The sequence below is a fragment of the Trachypithecus francoisi genome, unplaced genomic scaffold (assembly GCF_009764315.1).
Source record: "Trachypithecus francoisi isolate TF-2019V2 unplaced genomic scaffold, Tfra_2.0 Lachesis_group16, whole genome shotgun sequence".
In the NCBI taxonomy this organism is placed as follows: Eukaryota; Metazoa; Chordata; class Mammalia; order Primates; family Cercopithecidae; genus Trachypithecus; species Trachypithecus francoisi.
This window is the reverse complement of record NW_022681461.1, coordinates 95,074,828-95,088,466: the sequence shown is the minus strand read 5'-3', so window position 1 is coordinate 95,088,466 and position 13,639 is coordinate 95,074,828. Positions and strand designations below refer to the sequence as shown.

The 13,639-nt window shown below is 57.0% G+C and overlaps 1 protein-coding gene across 8 annotated transcripts in view; it reads right to left on the bottom strand.

Moving 5' to 3' along the window:
- The window catches only part of EXD3 (exonuclease 3'-5' domain containing 3), a 118,278-nt gene that overhangs the window by 95,314 nt on the left and 9,325 nt on the right, over positions 1–13,639 (bottom strand). Inside the window, exon 1 of one of the 8 annotated variants that reach the window (XM_033238378.1) lies at positions 4,634–4,651. The exons of the other annotated variants lie outside the window; for them this stretch is intronic. The gene's annotated coding sequence lies outside the window, so the exon portion shown is untranslated. Of the gene's footprint in view, positions 1–4,633; positions 4,652–13,639 lie in introns of those variants that run through there. 8 annotated transcript variants of the gene reach the window in all.

The window sequence follows — 13,639 nt, the reverse complement described above, 5'->3', positions numbered from 1 at the left end:
CACTTTGTGATTGCTTTGCTACTTAGAAATTTCTTCCTCCAGATACCCTGAATCCCATCTCTCTCAAGGCCAAAGTTCCATAAATCTCTAGGACAGGGACAAAATGCCGCTAGTCTCTTTGCTAAAAGATAACAAGAGTCACCTTTGCTCCAGTTCCCAACAAGTTCCCCATCTCCCTCTGAGACCACCTCAGCCTGGACCTTATTGTCCATATCACTATCAGCATTTTTGTCAATGCCATTCAACAAGTCTCTAGGAGGTTCCAAACTTCCCCACATCTTGTCTTCTGACCCTCCAAACTGTCCCAACCTCTGCCTGTTACCCAGTTCCAAGCCACTTCCACATTTTTGGGTATCTTTTCAGCAACACTCCACTCTACTGGTACCAATTTACTGTATTAGCCTGTTTTCACGCTGCTGATAAAGACATACCTGAGACTAGGAATAAAAACAAGTTTAATTGAACTCACAGTTCCACATGGCTGGGGAGGCCTCAGAATCGTGGTGGAAAGCGAAAGGCACTTCTTACATGGTGGCGGCAAGAGAAAATGAGGAGAAACCCAAAGTGGAAACCACTGATAAACCCATCGGATCTCGTGAGTCTTATTCACCACCATGAGAATAGCATGGGAAAGACCAGCTCCCATGATTCCATTACTGCCCCCGGGGTCCCTCCCACAACAGGTGGGAATTCTGGGAGATACAAATCAAGTTGAGATGTGGGTGAGGACACAGCCAAACTATATCACCCACCTCGGGAGACCCCATGGCTCGGCTTGGCTCATTTCCTGCGGGGTCCCTGGCGCTGATCCCTCTCCCCTCCATGGCAGTGTGGGGACTGCTATGCGTATCTGAGAGTGAGGCGCTAGTCGTCTGCTTGGAAATGAGTTGGAGGCACCCCAGGAGTGGGACCCCACTGTGAGTGACCCGAGGGGCCCCGGAAGATGCAGACCTGACCGCGTCTCCCCCGAGATGGTCTGTCCAAGAAAAAGTCCTCCCAGCCGCATCTGCCAGCCACCGGGTTTGGGGGCACAGGCAGGGAGCTGCAGACCCTACTCCTCTGCAGCCCTCCCCACCCTCAGCCCAGCTGCAGCAGCAGCCAGAACACCCTGGCCCAGGGTCTCCAAGGGTCAGGGGCCGCAGGGTCTGGCAGCACCCCATGAAGGCTGCCCCAGGTCCCTGTTTCAGCCCTCCAAACCCCCACACCCAGGGAACCTGGGCCTCCATTCCTGAGCCCTCCAGTTTTTGCCTCTCCCATTCTCTTTGCCCCTAAGGGATTTTGCCTTTTTAATTCTTTTGCTGTCACCTTAATTGGCCTTAGGGGAGATGGACCAGCACGCCTGAGGTCCAAGGTGTTAGGGCTCCTCCCAGCAGGACAGACGCAGCCACGCAGAACCCACCGCCAGCTTCCAAGGCTCCAGAAAGGGGGTCGCTGCCCTTCTCAGAAGGCCCTCTCCACCATGCCCAGAACCGTGGATGCCCCGGCCGGCCTGGGCTTTTCACCAGGAAACGAAGGGAAAGACAGACCTGTGGGATGGAGGTGGGTCCCAGCGGGGGCAGTCACACCCCCACGCCATCTCTGCCAGACCCCGCAGGATGTGGAGTGCCCTCCAGGGCTGTACAAAGCACCACAGGGTGCGAGTGACAGGGACGTGTGTCCTCACTGTCCCGAGGCTGCAGCTCTGACACTGGGTGGGGAGGGTGGGCCCCACTCCCTGGGTCCTCACGGGTACCCCCATGTGGTCTGTGTCCTGATCTCCTCTTCTTACGGCAACGCCAGTCCTACTGGATTAGGGCCTACCCCAACAACTTCATTTCACCTCTGCAAAGACCCCATCTCCAGATACAGTGACACGGGGCCTAGGGCTTCAGCATGGGAATTGGGGGAAACAACTCAGCCCACAGCCTATCGCAGGTCCTTCCCCCAACAGAGGCAGAGGCTCCCCACGCCAGCTCTCGGGGAAGGGTCTGGGCGCCCACGGGGACTCTGCACACTATTCTCTCCGCCTCCATGAAAGAGGCGTGTCCATCTCCCGGATGAGAAAACTGAGCTCAGCCAGAATCAAAGCAGGTCTCGTCCCAGTCTCCTCACTCTACCACTCTCCATTTTTATTTGCTTTTTATTGCCTTTTGGCTGCCTATAAAGGCAATTATTCATGTAATACAATATTTGGAAAATGACATTTGCAAATTCTGAAAAATCACGCAAAAACATCACTAAAAGCTGGCCGGGCGCAGTGGCTCACACCTGTAATCCCAGCACTTTGGGAAGCTGAGGCCGGAGGATCACCTGAGGTCAGGAGTTCGAGACCAGCCTAACCAACATGGAGAAACCCCATCTCTACTAAAAATGCAAAATTAGCTGGGTGTGGTGGCACATGCCTGTAATGCCAGGTACTTGGGAGGCTGAGGCAGGAGAACTGCTTGAACCCAGGAGGCAGAGGTTGCGGTGAGCCAAGATCACGCCATTGCACACCAGCCTAGGCAACAAGAGCAACACTCCATCTCAAAAAAAAAAAAAAAAAAAAAAATCACTAAAAGCCACAGTCCCCTCCTGGCCATGCCTGTCTCCTCCTCGCTCCTGGTGCCACCTCATCTGTCTCAGCCTCTGCCTGTCCCCTCAGAGCTGTGGCCCAGCCCTCCCAGGTGCGGGGGAGGGGACATGCACTCTTCCACAGGTGATCCGGGTGCTGAGAGGGGACACAGTGCTGTCCCACAGGTGAGCCAGTGGCCATTTCCAAATTCCCAGGGCCTCTGCCAGCGGGTGTCCAAAGAGCCTGCTTGGGAGCCCCGCACATCCACATGTCCCACCCTTGAACCTCCAAATTGCGCTGGGGTCCGGCACAGTGGGCTCTGACCCACAAGGATGCTGGGCCAGCACCCCTGGGGGAAGGCAGTGGGCACCCGGGGCCTGAGCAGGGGGCAGAGCCCCAATCCCCGCTGCTTCCCCCCGGCTGCTCCCTGGGGACCCCTGGACCACAGTACCAGTGGGGGCAGGGTGGACCTCCCACACAGGTCCTGGACTCATGTACAACGTCCTCTCGCCTAGGCTCGTCCTGGTGTCCATGGCCCAAGGATTTGCAGAGCTGCAGCCGGAGCCCAAGGCGGCTGTCGCAGGCCACTCACCCATCCCCAGCATCCGCAGTTTCTCAGGCTCTCAACAATAAACTTTATGTCTCATGGTTCAAGAAATGCCAGGCTCTGGGCCGAGAAGCAGAAGGCTCAGGCACAGCTCCCACTTTTTAAGGCAGCAGAAGCCACAATTTCTCTCTATTGTTGGTTTCCTCCCTGGATCTTTTGCTGAAAGCACATTTGTTTTTCTTTTTCTTTTTTTTTTTTTTTTCAGATGGAGTCTCGCTCTGTCGCCCGGGCTGGAGTGCAGTGGCCAGATCTCGGCTCACTGCAAGCTCCGCCTCCTGGGTTTACGCCATTCTCCTGCCTCAGCCTCCCGAGTAGCTGGGACTACAGGCGCCCGCCACCTCGCCCGGCTAGTTTTTTGTATTTTTTAGTAGAGACGGGGTTTCACCGTGTTAGCCAGGATGGTCTCGATCTGCTGACCTCATGATCCTCCTGTCTTGGCCTCCCAAAGTGCTGGGATTACAGGATTGAGCCACCGCACCCGGCCTTCTTTTTCTTTTTTTTTGAGACAGAGTCTCGCTCTGTCCCCCAGGCTGGAGTGCAGTGGCGTGATCTCCGCTTACTGCAAGCTCTGCCTCCCGGGTTCACGTCATTCCCCTGTCTCAGCCTCCCAAGTAGCTGGGACTACAGGCCCCACCACCACGCCCAGCTAATTTGTTTGTATTTTTAGTAGAGATGAGGTTTCACCGTGTCAGCCAGGATGGTCTCGATCTCCTGACTTTGTTATCCGCCCACCTTGGCCTCCCAAAGTGCTAGGATTACAGGCGTGAGACACTGCATCCAGCCTGTTTTTCTTACATCACACTGAAGTAGATCAAGTTCCTGATAAATGTTAGATTTAGCCTGACTCAGCATGAGCCTGGCTTCTCCCACCGGTCGGCACATGGGTGGGTACCAGGCACACAGTCTCCCCGCCCTGCCCACCATCTGCTGTCCTGGAACCCTTGGTGGGACCCACTGCCCACAGACACCCTGCCCATGCCCCAATGCCAGGCAGAGGCCTCTGTGCTCTGAAGAGTGAATAAAACATGAAACTGGCCGGACGCAGTGGCTCATGCTTGTAATCCCAGCCTTGTGGGAGGCCGAGGCAGAAGGAGCACTCGAGCTCAGGAGTTTGAGGCCAGTCTGGGCAACATAGTGAGACCCCATCTCTATAAAAAAAAAATCAGGCTGGGCACGGTGGCTCACGCCTGTAATCCCAGCACTTTGGGAGGCCAAGGCAGGCAGATCACGAGGTCAGGAGATCGAGACCATCCTGGCTAACACGGTGAAACCCCGTCTCTACTAAAAATACAAAAAAATTAGCCAGGCGTGGTGGCAGGCGCCTGTATCCTAGCTACTAGGGAGGCTGAGGCAGGAGAATGGCGTGAACCTGGCAGGCGGAGCTTGCAGTGAGCCGAGATTGTGCCACTGCACTCCAGCCTGGGCGACAGAGCAAGACTCCGTCTCAAAAAAAAAAAAAAAAAAAAAAATCAGCTGGGTGTGTTGACATGCACCTGTAATCCCAGCTACTCGGAAGGCTGATGTGGGAGGATCACTTGAGCCCAGGAGGTCAAGGCTGCAGTGACCCAAGATTGGGCCACTGCATTCTAGCCTGGGTGACAGAGCAAAACCCTGTTTCCAAAAAAAAAAAAGAAGAAAAGAAAGAAAGAGGAAAGGAAAGGGAAAAAAAAGAAAAAAGGAAGAGAAAAGAAAAAAAGAAAAGAAAAGAAGGAAAAGTGAGGCCCTACACAGAACCAGGGTGGCTGGCAGCAAGTTATCTGGAGCCGAGGGCGGGTGCTGAGTGCAGCGAGGGCGGGGTGAGCCTCGTGAAACCCCCATCGCACAAGGAGGCCCTGACGGGAGGCCACTCCACCTCTCTTTGTCTTGTCCCAAACAGCAGAGGCCACAGCTGCTCCTGGCCAACACTCCTGCCCCTGGTGTGCCTCATGGCCGCCCGGAGTGTGGACTTGGCTTCCAGCACCAACGCACCCCCTTGACCCCCAGACGGCGGCGGCATCAGTGGCGCTGATAGTGTTTGATGAGCAAATGAATAAAGGCAGCAGGTCCCCCACCACCACCACCTCCACTGCCATGGGCACTCCCAGCGGCTCCTGGAAATTTCCCTGGGTTCTCAGTACTCCCCCAGTCATAGGCTCAGTGGGCGTTAGACCCTCTCCCCAACCCTCCTCTGGGGCGTCTGTACCCCGACCCCCACCCCAGGCCGCTCCTCAGCCCCCACCCCTCCCTTCCAAGAGTACAGCGCGGCCCCTCCGCAGGCTGGGGACGGCCTTGCGGGCTGCGAGGACCCGACGGGGCAGCCCCAGCCAGGCCGTCAGGCTCCGAGAGAAGTGTGGAGCCAACACTGCCTCCCAGCGTCCCAGGGTCCTGTGCCCGGGAAGGCCCTGCATCTGCGGCACCCGGAGTCGTGGAGGCCAGAACGCTGGCCAGAACCCGCCCGTTCACAGACGCACCGGCGGAGCGAGCGGGCGGGCGGGGACGGCAGCCTGCGGAGGAGCCAGTCCGGGCCACCCCACGCCGACGGCCGTGCGTCCGGGCCGGTCTCTGGGCCCCTCTGCTGGTGGAACCCGGCAGCGCCTCCTCCCTCCCAGCCGCGCCTGTCCCAGGCGCCTGAAGTCCAAGTGCCTCCCCTACCTGCACGCCCAGGCTAGGTCTCTGTTCCCACCCAGGCCAGCGCTGCAGGCAGAGCCCAGCCCAGCGGCCGCGGCGAGCATGGGGAGGACCCTCCACCTCTGTCGGCCTGCGCTAAACACCACAGAGGTGGCTGCTCCCCCGAGAAGCCCGCACACGGGTCCAGGCCCCCGAGGGGCCATCTGCCCCCGGCTCACCGCAGGCCCTTTCCTGGGGGCCCCTGTGTCATGCAAACGGCAGGTCTGGCCCTCTCGGGCTCTGTCCTGCCAGCCCGACAACGCGGAACCCAGCGTCCCCGCCCCATCTCCCGGGATCCCTTGGCTAAGGAAGGGTGACTGGCGGCCGGCAAGCCCTTAGAGGGTCCCCGACAGGCAAGGATGGAGACGCAGCTCCAGACCCCGGAGTGCGGCTCTCCAGACACACCCACGTCCGTCCACCATCCAAGCATAAACCCCAATGCAGCGGCTCTGGGCCTGGTTCTGAGGACCGCACAGCTGGAGTGGGAGAAGCGCCCAGTGCTTCCGTCACTGGAGCCCACAGGTCCACAGGAATTCGAGATCCTGGATGCGTTGGCTGGACCCAAGGACACGCAGGAGGCGGGAGGCGGGAGGCGGGAGGCGGGAGGCGGGAGGGGCACAGCAAAGGGTCTGGGGCATGGCCGGAGGGGGCTTTCCCCTTGGGCAGTATGGACACCCCAGGCACCGCAGCACCCAAGCGCGCGCGGCCTCAGGCCTCTTCCAGGGGTTTTCCAGTCTCACGCCTCTGGGGGTCTCCCAGCCTCACACCTGCAAGGGTCTCCCTGGCCCAACCTCCTTGCAGTGTCTCCAGAAAGCTCTGAAGCCCAGCCCCTCCTCCTGGTGTTTGACTGAGCTGCGTGGGTGTTTTACTAAAACCTAACAGTGTCTCTTCCTCTCAGGGCCTGGATGTGCCTCCTCCAACACTGGGCAGGCCCTGCACGTGCTCCAAAGCTCCCAAGGGACTTTTAAAAGGGGTGAGGGGAGGCGGGCACGGTGGCTCAGGCCTGTAATCCCAGCACTTTGAGAGGCCGAGGCGGGCGGATCACGAGGTCAGGAGATTGAGACCATCCTGCTAACATGGTGACACCCCGTCTCTACTAAAAATACAACAAAAATTTGTTGGCGAGTGCCTCTGGTCCCAGCTACTGGGGAGGCTGAGGCAGGAGAACAGTGTGAATCCGGGAGGCAGAGCTTGCAGTGAGCAGAGATCGCACCACTGCGCTCCCGGCTGGGCAACAGAGCGAGACTCAGTCTCAAAAAAAAAAAAAAAAGGCCAGGCGCGGTGGCTCAAGCCTGTAATCCCAGCACTTTGGGAGGCCGAGGCGGGTGGATCACGAGGTCAGGAGATCAAGACCATCCTGGCTAACATGGTGAAATCCCGTCTCTACTAAAAATACAAAAAACTAGCCGGGTGTGGTGGCGGGCACCTGTAGTCCCAGCTACTCGGAGGCTGAGGCGGGAGAATGGCGTGAACCCGGGAGGCGGAGCTTGCAGTGAGCCGAGATCGCACCACTGCACTCCAGCCTGGGCGACACAACAAGACTCCGTCTCAAAAAAAAAAAAAAAAGGGCTTTGGGGGAAGACAGCAATCCCTGCTGCCCTCACACCTCCCCCTAGTTGCTCAGCAAGGCCTTCCAGGGACATCCAGCACAGCTGAACTGGCCCCTCAGACCAATGGTAACCCCAAATCTGAGACTGGGGGCCTTTTATCTGCAGTTCCTTGAGTGGCTTATGAGTTCCCAGGTCCTCTTTAAAAAGGCAGAGCCTCGAGCCAGTTGGAATGGACAGACCCACTGTGTACAGGGAAGCCAGGCCAGCGGGAACACAGGCGCAGCACCCAGCATAGCTTGTCTCTCACCATCAGGCTGGGTCAGCCCCTCTCCACAGGAGTCTGCAGGGCTGTTTTTGTCCCTGAGCTCAGGATGAACTTGTATAAGGCCTCGATGGCACTCCCTTTGCTGATCAGCCCAGGAAGGGGGCAGTTGGCCCTGTCCCTTCTGTGGGAGGGCGGCTGCTATAATTTAAAGTCTGTCCCTCTGAAACACGCTGGAACTCCATCACCATGCTACAGCATTTCGAGGTGGAGCCTTGGGACGTGCCTGGGGGGTGAGGATCCTGCCCGTGATTGCTGGGTTATCATGGGAGTGGAACTGGTGGCTTTATAAGAAGAGGAAGAGAGGCCTAAGGCCTGAGTCCACACACCGAGACCTCACCATGGCTGCCCCGAGCTGCCTCAGGACCCTTTGGAGTCCCACCAGCATGAACACCTCCTCGGATGCTCCCCTCACCCTTAGACTTAGCCTCCAGAGCTGTAAGAAATAAATTCCTTTTCTTTATAAATTACCCAGTTTGGCCGGGGACTGTGGCTCACGCCTGTAATCCCAGCACTTTGGGAGGCCAAGACGGGTGGATCACAAGGTCGGGAGATTGAGACCATCCTGGCTAACACGGTGAAACCCCGTCTCTACTAAAAATACAAAAAATTAGCCGGGCGTGGTGGCGGGTGCCTGCAGTCCCAGCTACTCGGGAGGCTGAGGCAGGAGAATGGCGTGAACCCGGGAGGCGGAGCTTGCAGTGAGCCGAGATTGCGCCACTGCACTCCAGCCTGGGCGACAGAGCAAGACTCTGTCTCAAAAAACAAACAAACAAACAAACAAAAAAACCCAGTTTTAGATCTTGTGTTTTAAGTAACAGAAAACTGGCCCGGCGTGGTGGCTCACATCTCTGATCCCACCACTTTGGGAGGCCTTGGCAGGCGGATCGCTTGAGTCCAGCCTGGGCAACATAGTGAGACCCTGTTTCTATGAAAGAAATAGGTATGTATCCAGGCGTGGTGGTGCGCGGTGTGTAGGGAAGGCGGGTAGGGAGGGCGCACGGCGTGTAGGAAGGGCATGTGATGGGTAGGGAGGGAGCTGTGTCTACAAAACCCTGGACCTAAAAATGACCAAGTGGAGACACAGGCTGATGTGACTGAGAACAGAAACAGCTGGCAAGGATTCAGTTCACATTCCCCCACCGCACACTCTGTAACTGGTCTCGTTTCAGGATGAAAGAGCCTGTCTGGATCCCTCAGCATCTTTCTCGAACACGGTGCCGGGTCCCAAGCCCACACCAGGACAAACGGGGCTCCCCGGGTCCCTGATGGGGCAATGCCACTCACCAGTTTTGCAGCTTCCACTTAAAATTAACAACTGATGGCCGGGCACGGTGGATCATGCCTATAATCCCAGCACTTTGGGAGGCCGAGGTAAGCAGATCACAAGGACAGGAGTTCGAGACCAGCCTGGCCAACATGGTGAAATCCCGTCTCTACCAAAAATACAAAAAATTAGCCGGGCATGGTAGCCAGCGCCTGTAATCCCAGCTACTCGGGAGGTTAAGGCAGAATGGTGTGAACCCAGGCGGCGGAGGTTGCAGTGAGCTGAGACCGCGACTCTTATCCTAGCACTGTGGGAGCCTGAGGCGGGCAGATCATTTGAGGCCAGGAGTTCGAAACTAGCCTGGCCAACATACTGAAACTCCATCTCTACTAAAAATACAAAAATTAGCCAGGCATGGTGGTGGGCGCCTGTAATCCCAGCTACTTGGCAGGGTGAGGCAAGAAAATCAGTTGAACCTGCGAGGCAGAGGTTGCAGTGAGCTGAGATTGCACCACTGCATTCCAGCCTGGGCGACAGAGTGCAACTCTGTCTCAAAAAAAAAAAAAAAAAAATCAACAATCAACTCTTTTAAGTGTCTTCATTTCTTCTGAAAGGTGCTAACTCAAGCCCAATTGTTGCCATGAGTCCTGTGACCACAAAACGCTGGGCTCTGAGAACCCCAGAGGCTCTTGTTCCCCGGCCCCACGACCCACACCCAGGGAGGCGGTACAGCTGGGCCCCCACCCACACGGGGCAGAACTGCACAAGGGAGTCCCCCTGGGGGCGGCCTGGCATGAAGGAGGTGACCCACGGGGGACATGCCTGACTCACTGTGGAGGCGACGCTGCTGAGGGCGGGGGGCAGGCGAGGGCTGTGTCCTTTCCCACAGAGCCTGGCAGACCCCCAGGGCCTGAGTGAGGTACAGGAGTCTGCAGGTGACTGTGCCCGGAGCCCCAGCCCCCAGCCTCGGTGCAGGTTCGGTCATTGGCTGTGGCTGCCCTGTGCGCTGAGTAGGTGGCCAGTGGGCATAGGCTGGCACCTCCAGGGCCCCTGGACCACCACAGAACCTGTAGCAGATTCCAGCTGAAGCCCTGAGGCCGGCCCCTCGGGTGGGGAGTCCCAGGCCCTAGCCTGACACATGGCCCCAGGGGGAGTCTCAGGCCTCACTGTGAGATGGAGTAGATGATGCAGGCGTGGGAGTGGCACGCACACTCAGGAAGGCTCGTATTCACCCCAAACCCAGCTGAGCCCAGGACGCCCCCTTCCCAGAGAAGGAAACCAGCTAAGGCACAGCTGTCCCTGAGCCCTGGGCACGGGGCTTGCTCTGGGGCGGGGTGGGTGGCAGCCCCACTCCTCGGTTTCCTGGGAGGCCCGGCCTGGATGCCGCGGCCTCCCAGGGAGCCTCTGCAGGAAGGTGGGACCAGCGGGACCAACAGGATGTGCAGGGGCCCCTCCCTTGAAGCTTTGCCCTCAAGTAGGACCCAAAGCTCCCTCAAATGACCCCCGAACAGACAGACCTTGAAGGACCCCACAAGAAGCCAGGTTACTGGCAGAGGGTGAGAAGTGGCCATGGTGGGCCGATGGCAGCCGTCAGTCTCTCCATCGGTGCCATAGCGCCACCCACCCCAGGACCTGGAAAAGGAGCGGCAGGCGGGGCGGGGGGGAATGGGGGGAGAGGCGGAGGGCTTCCTGTGGCCGAGGCGCACAATGGTGTTTTCTGCACACCACAGTGAGTCACCCAAGACGGACTGGAAGCCGGGCCACCCTGCATTCTTGTCCGGGCGCCAGGTCACGCTTCCTCTGCAGTTTTTCTGTGGTGTTTCCCTGAGGACCGGCAGGCCCTCCAGGTGGGCTTTGTGCCGCCAGCAGGCGTGGCCAGGAGGGTGGGAGGCGGCCAGAGAGTGGGCTGTGTGCCCCCAGGTCTCCCTGGCAACCCGATGGGGGGGTCCCAGGCTCCCCCATCCCCACAGAGCCGGCCTTACTGCCCCCTTCTGAGAGCGCTGACCACCCTCACCCGTCCTTGAGGGCCCTGCAGCTGCCGCCCTGAGGATGCAGCAAGGACAGGGGGCAGGAGGCCGGCCTGAGACCCGGAGCGAGTGGGCGGGCAACACCAGCTTCAGAGCCCCCAGAAGCTGTCATCCCCCAAGGGAGGCCTTCAAGGCCTGTCCCCTCCCCACCTCATATTGTCTGACACAGCAGCCACAGCTGAAAGTGCAAAACACGTGATTAAAGACAGTGTCAATATGTCTGTGACAGCTTTTTATATCCACTGCATGTGGAAATAGCAATAATTTGGGTATACTGGAGTTAAAGTATATTATAAAAATAAATTCACTTGATTCTCATTTTTTAAACATGTCTACAAGAAAACGTAGAAGCCTCCTCGTCATAAAGCTCCAGGTGCCCACCGGGGCCCTTCTAGGAGAAGCAAACAGCCCTGCGGCCACCGCTCCCCAGTGTCAGGGGAAACCAGAAAACCTTCCACGTGGGACAGGGTGGCTACCCCGGAGCCCCCCAGGAGCAGCCCCCAGAAGCACGAGGGCACAGCAGGATGAGCTGACGCTGGCAAGATGACCACGCACAGCCATCCCCTCGGGAGGGAGGCTCAGGCCTCCTCAGTGAACAGCAGCCTTGACTCACACACTGTGTCCACCGGCTTCAAAGGGAATTCCATGTGTTTACCATCTCAGTGACCATTTTTATTTAATTTTTTTGAGACAGGGTCTCACTGTTGCCCAGGCTGGAGTGCGGTGGAGCGATCACAGCTCATGGCAGCCTCAACCTCCCAGGCTCAAATGATCCTCCCACCTCAGCCTTCCGAGTAGCTAGGACCACTGCAGTATACACTGCACCGGATAATTTTGGGGGGGTATTTTTTGTAGAGATAGGGTCTCACTATGTTGCCCAGACTGGTCTCAAACTCCTGAGCTTGGTAATCCTCCTGCCTCAACCTCCCTAAGTGCTAGGATTACAGGGGTGAGCCACCACACCCAGCCTCAGTGACTGTTTTACAACTTTGAGATATAATTCATACACTATAAAATTTACCCTAAAGTTACAACTCAGTGTTTTTAACATATTCACAGACATGAGTCACCATCACTACTATCCAACTCCAGATTTTTTTTTTTTTTTTTTGAGGCGGAGTCTCACTCTGTCGCCCAGGCTGGAGTGCAGTGGCACAATCTCGGCTCAATGCAAGCTCCGTCTCCCGGGTTCACGCCATTCTCCTGCCTCAGCCTCCCGAGTAGCTCGGACTACAGGTGCCGCTACCTCACCTGGCTAATTTTTTGTATTTTTAGTAGAGACGGGGTTTCACCGTGTTAGCCAGGATGATCTCGATCTCCTGACCTTGCGATCCGCCTGCCTCGGCCTCCCAAAGTGCTGGGATTACAGGCGTGAGCCACCGAGCCCGGCTTAGTTTTTTTTTTTTTTTGAGACAGGGTCTCGCTCTGTCACCCACAGGGGAGTGCGCTGGTGCAATCCCAGCTCACCGTAACCTCCGCCTCCTGGCTCAAGTGATTCTTGTGCCTAAATCTCCCGAGTAGCTGGGACTACAGGCGCCCGCTACCACACCCGGCTATGTTTTGTATTTCTGGTTGAGACAGGGTCTCGCCACGTTTGGCCAGGCTGGTCTTGAACTCCTGACCTCAAGCGATCCACCTGTCTCAGCTCAGAACATTTTCACTGCCCCAAAGACAATGAACCATGTGCCCATCAACAGTTACTCCCTCCGCCCCTCCTCAGGCCCTGGCCATTTTCTGTCTCTGTGAATTTTTCTATTTTGGGCATTTCCTATAAAGGAGACCATACAGGTTCTGTTCTCTCGTGGCTGGCTGATTTCACTCGGCACAGTGTCTTCAAAGCTCATCCCTGCAGCAGCGTGTGCTGGAACTGCCTTTCCGTGGCTGAGTCCTGCCCCATCGTGTGCAGGGATCACGGGCTGTTTGTCCAGCAGACATTCGGGCTGCACCCCCTTGTCTGGCTGTTATAAACAGTGCTGCTGTGAACAGCTGTGTATGTGTTTCTGTGTGGAGTGTTCTCACTGATCTGGGGACACACATTTCTAGGACTGGAACTGTTGAGTCTCCTGGTGTTTCTATGTTTAGCTTTTTGAGGAGCTACCAGACTGTTTCCACAGTGGACATACCATTTTACGCTTGCATCTATAATGCACGATGATTCTAATTCCTCCACAGCCTCCGCAACGCCTGTTGCTGTCTTTCGTTTTTGTAAACTTACCAATTTAACCTAAGGATTGTTCCTTTCTTTAACAATTAAGATGACCAATCTTAAACACAAAAAGTAACTTTCTGGCTGCATACGGTGGCTCACGCCTGTAATCCCAGCACTTTGGGAGGCCGAGGGGGCAGATCACGAGGTTAGGAGATCAAGACCATCCTGGCTAACACAGTGAAACCGTCTCTACTATAAATACAAAAAAAATTAGCCGGGCGTGGTGGCGGGCGCCTGTAGTCCCAGCTACTCGGGAGGCTGAGGCAGGAGAATGGCCTGAACCCGGGAGGCGGAGCTTACAGTGAGCCGAGATCAGGACACTGCACTCCAGCCTGGGCGACAGAGTGAGACTCTGTCTCAAAAAAAAAAAAAAGTAACTTTCCAGGGATATTGTACAGGAGATGGAGAAGGAGGCCAGCAGGTTGTGACAGGTGTGGGGCCTCACACCACCACTCCCGGGGGGGGGTGCTGGCATGTT